Source organism: Tachypleus tridentatus, chromosome 12 (assembly GCF_004210375.1).
Source record: "Tachypleus tridentatus isolate NWPU-2018 chromosome 12, ASM421037v1, whole genome shotgun sequence".
Taxonomy (NCBI): domain Eukaryota; kingdom Metazoa; phylum Arthropoda; class Merostomata; order Xiphosura; family Limulidae; genus Tachypleus; species Tachypleus tridentatus.
In genome coordinates, this window is record NC_134836.1 from 33,633,411 (window position 1) to 33,638,622 (window position 5,212).

The 5,212-nt window shown below is 32.8% G+C and overlaps 1 pseudogene across 1 annotated transcript; it reads right to left on the bottom strand.

Moving 5' to 3' along the window:
* Positions 1-679: 679 nt before the first annotated feature.
* On the bottom strand, positions 680-4,190 carry LOC143235554 (retinol dehydrogenase 12 pseudogene; annotated as a pseudogene). The gene has a single exon (XR_013019284.1). The product of XR_013019284.1 is annotated as a retinol dehydrogenase 12 pseudogene (transcript).
* Positions 4,191-5,212: the final 1,022 nt, after the last annotated feature.

The following is a 5,212-nucleotide window of genomic DNA, read 5'->3' on the forward strand; positions in this document are numbered from 1 at the left end:
CTTCTCGTAAATTACTCGTGTTAGGCGATATTTTAAGGACCATATAACTAAATTTTTGGTTATCATGGCATTTTAATATTGTTTATTTCACTTAACGAAATTGATTTCATTTGTGTACTTGTTTTAATTTTTTTTAAATATAATTTTGTTTATAGTAGCTTTTTAAACAAGATCCTTCAATTTCAACTGCTGTTTCTAATTGTCGGTATTTAGGTCCTTTTGGTGGACTTGACAAGGTCAGATACAATCTTGAACTCTTCCTTCTAAATTTATGATGTTATCAATAATTTTACGTTTAGGCAACTGTTGAATGTTGAATGCAACATGAAAAAGGTACAGCTTTCACAAATGTTCATTGATACGATTTCAAAACCCCTATCAGGGCCATATATGTTTATGTTCGAATGTTTATCATTTACTCACTCGCTATATAAATAGTCCATATATTCCAATGTTTTTCATGTTATTTTATGTGCATTTACATAAATACCCTTCTTAGTACACTATATAATAAACAATGATAAGGTATGTCGGTATAGCAGTAGGTGGCATATTACTAAACTTTTAGTACATATTTTGATATTTAAGGGTGAGAGGAACGTGGCTCATTTTTATCATATATGATATACCGTTCTATTGTGCATAACGTTTCTTTTTTATGTAAGCTTTTCTCAAAGTATGTGAAAGTATTTGTGTTTATTATAAACAAGAAACTGTACAAAAAGCAAAATGTACAATGAAATAATGACAAAAATGGTGACAGTGAAAAAAATATACCAGAAATTAAACAGAAATTACATAAAAGAAAAAATGACACAAAATACAAAAACAAAAATGTACAAAAATTAAACAAAAATGTAAAAAGTAAAAATTAAACAAATGTAAAAAGTAGTAATTAAAAGAAAAAAGAATGTACAAAAAGTAAACAAAGTTAAACAAAAAAGATAATTTTAATGTACAATGAAATAATGACAAAAATTTTGATAGTTAGAAAAATGTACCAAAAAGTGAACAAATTAAAAGCAAAGCAAAAATGTACAAAAGTAAAAAATATGATAAAAACAGCAAAATTATACAAGTTAAACAAAGCTTTTCTTAAAGTATGTGAATGATCTGTTTAGAAAGTCTGTCATTGAGTAGGTTGTGTGTTTGCGTATTTATGTAGGATTTTAGAGTTGAGCGGGGAACTTTATATGCACTAGTAAGTATTCCATTCTTTTATTTTTTGTAGGTTAATTGTAATTTTCTTGGGTGCGACCTTGATACAGGCTAGACAAGTATTCTATAATTGGTCGTAAGTATTGTTTATTTATCTTTAATTCATTAATTGGTGTTGTTCCTGTATTCTTTCCTGGCAGACTTCTAATTTGATTTCTTTCTTTCCAGATTTTGTTTGAAATTTCACTTGTTATTTTGTCAGGTGAGACTAAGAAATGTCGTTGATGCAACTATTTGAAGTGTTCCGTTAAGATAAAGTTTGGGGTTGATTGAATTAGTTTTTGTCTGTACGAAAACTTGTGTTTTTGGTATATTAATTTGTATTCGTTTCTTAGAATAGAATTTAGAGGTGTTATTCAGTGAGGGTTGTAAATTCGTGGCCGCTTTTGTCGTTGTTTCGGCATTCTTCCCGATAGCTACATCGTCTGCAATTTCTGAAGTGAAACAGTAATTTAAGTTGTCTAATGGCATGTGGATTACATACGTGATGAAGAGTGTGGGGCTAACTACCGCTCCTTGAGGTACCCCTGACTCAGGAGTAAAACTTTCCGAGTATGTGCCCTCGACATTTTATATGAAGTTTGATAACCAGCGTTAGAAGGTAGACTGAAGTGCCCAAGATAGCCTCGAGGGTGTAACTGTTAAGCTGAGGTTAAATTACGGTTGTTGCATTACTTCAAAAAACACCAGTGTCTCAGACGTTCTCGTTTTAAGCGATATTCAAACTAAATAGTATTAGTAATACTGGTGTAAAAAATATTTTAAAACATGTTAATAACTGCATATAATCTCAATGTAGTATTCTTGAAGTAAAAACACTGAACTTGCACAAATTCTTTGAGGCAGTTATTTAATGTTTTATTGTTTCCGCATTTTGTTTGATAAAATCGTTAACAAAGTTTACACAAAAAGCATAAATTACTGTAGCTTAAGTGAAATATCAGTACCAGCGTAAAAGAAGAAAACAGAATTATAGATGCCAAATTATAACCTTGTGAACAAAAATGCAAGTTAGAAAACAAAATAAGATTGTACTTTTTAATAATATGATTGCTAAATCGATTTGTAGTGTATTCAGGAAACGGTAAGACGACCATACTTAATATACAAAAACCGGAAACTTGGGCTTGAGGTAACAGTAGTTAAAATGCAGGCGGTGGTGGTAAAGCTTATCAGTTGTGTTTTATAAAAGTGCGTGTAAATATGTTTTGACAAAGATAGTCACAGCGTTGACTGCACGAGTAGTCAAACTACACTATATGCAAGACACTTAAAACTATTTCTTCTGTACTGTTCTAATTTTAAAAGATGTTTTGAGTCCTTTTTTTTTTTTTTTTAATAGGGGCGCTTTTGGGAACATTTTTATCAAGGAAACATTCGTTGATACCACTGAGTAACTGACCTCTGACATCACAAATGTGCACGTATGGTTAACCTCGGAAATGGCGACACTTCTTATTTTAAACGAAATATAAAATGCGTTTCATAGTATACGGTACAGTTTGAAATAAACGTTTTATTTTATAGTTAACCAACCAATATTTATGTTTCTAGTCATTCATTAGGGTTTATTTTACAATTATTTTAGTTTTATAGTTTCTGAACACAATCTGTTATCAAAGTAAACAAATTTTAAACAATGCAATTACAAATATTTACTAGATACTATATTCTTTTACTTATAACAAACGAAAATAAACAAAATCCACAACATTTCTATCCTATTAAAGCTTTGTCAAAGCTTCACTAACTTCCCAAAGTTTCTTGGCCAACCCTTCATCTTCGGCTTTGGGCAGCAGGGGTTTCTCTTGACATTCCGTGAAATACTTTCCACTTACATTTGCCAAATGTTCTGACACTGCTACATGGATTGAAGTTTGCGCACCTTCTTTGCTATCCTTATAAAAATGTGTAAGCAATGGTACTAGAAGAAATATCAACAATCGATCCACATTTCTTCCTATTTCAGTTTTAACAGCACCTGGGTGTACACAGTTCACTGTCACACCAGTTCCTTGTAAACGGCGGCTCAGTTCCTTAGTAAATAGAACGTTTGCAAATTTAGTGTTACTGTAAACTATGAAAGGGCTATCTATACGTTTTTCCATGTTTAAGTTATCAAATTCTATCTTCCCCCAACGATAAGCTTCAGATGACACGACCACAACCCTAGATGGGGCACTTTTTTTCAAAAACTCTAACAATAAGTTTGTGAGAAGAAAATGGCCGAAATGATTCGATGCAAACTGTTCTTCTAAACCTTCGACTATTACTTTGCATCTATGCTTTGCAATCATTCCAGCGTTATTAACCAATATATCAAGACGAGACTCTTCATTTTTGAAATTTTCTACAAACTGTCTTACCGATGTTAAAGAACTCAGGTCAAGTTTCTTTACGACAACTTGTTTGTTTCCAGTAGAATGAATGATGTCCTCAGCTGCAAGGTTTCCTCGTTCTACACTCCTACAGGCGAGAATAACCCGCGCATTTCGCTTCGCCAGATCTCGAGCCGTTTCTTTTCCGATACCAGTATTAGCTCCAGTAACAATGGCCGTCTTCCCAGCGAGATCAGCATTGCTACTACATAAACTGGTCGAAAACATCAAATACAGCTTAACTAACACTGCCAAAACAAAGATTGCAAAGATAATATTATACATACCTTTAAATAAAATTAATCCAAATGTTGCATATACTAAAATAGAGAAACTATAAAGAAGTATTTTGGGCCACATGTTTTAAAGTAGTACTTCAAATACGACACTAGTATCTGTATTACAACGAAAGTTCTTAATTGTCGCGTGTTCTTTTCATAGTTTTCGCATACACGATTTACGCTTGATTTTTGGCTCTACAACATCGTCATCAAAATCAACTAAACTACTTTCCACCACATACACACATGCTTAAAGTAACATTAGTTGCACTTATACTACGTCATTTCGTTCTAGACCATACCATTCATGATACAGGTAGAGACAGTATGTTTTCTCTCCCTCTATTCTTTTTATTTTTTTAAAGTTCATATGAAAGTGTATATATATATATAAAATACTCAGTCAAAAATATACTTGCGACCAGAGCCCTAAGCTGATGAAAAATGAGCTGGTTAATTAAAGGAATTAATAACAAATAGTTTTGAAATAATTTAATGTACTAAACATAAATCCTAAATGTTGTGATTTGGTATTTAGAAAAAACTGATGAAAAATTATACTTCAATAATTCTTTCTAGTTCACATTTAAACAACTATTGTCAACCCATTTACAAACAAGATAACTGAAAAGTTAAAATCGTGCAAAAAAGAAATAAAACAAAACTAAAATTACTGTAGACAAAAACAGACATCATTTTCTCAAACTACATTTCCAAGATAACGGGGCCCGGCATGGCCAAACGTGTTAAGGCGTGCGACTCATAATCTGAGGGTCGCGAGTTCGCATCCCCTTCGCGCCAAACATGCTCGCCCTTTCAGCCGTGGGGGCGTTATAATGTGTCGATCAATCCCACTACTCGTTGGTGAAAGAGTAGCCCAAGAGTTGGCAGTGGGTGGTGATGACTAGCTGCCTTTCCTCTAGTCTTACACTACTAAATTAGGGACGGCTAGCACAGATAGCCCTCAAGTAGCTTTGTGCGAAATTCAAAAACAAACCAACCAAGATAACGGAATGGTGTAGAGCCAAAACAGGAGTTTGCAGTTCCAATAAATAGTTTACGGTATCTCCAGCCATGTTTTCTTACTTTTTTTTACGATCTCTAGTAGCAGGTTTTTGAACTTCCAGCTTTATTTATCTTGTTTACTGTTGTTGTTTTTTTATGCGTCACTGTGAACAAAGGATTATTTCATATTGCAACTAACTTTATACATTTTAATGATAAAATAAACGTAACTAGAAGGTAGATAATACAATTCATGATGATCTACTGTATCTATTGGCTACTTGACTGCATTAATTCGAGATTGTTACTGTTACGATTTATCTTGGACAA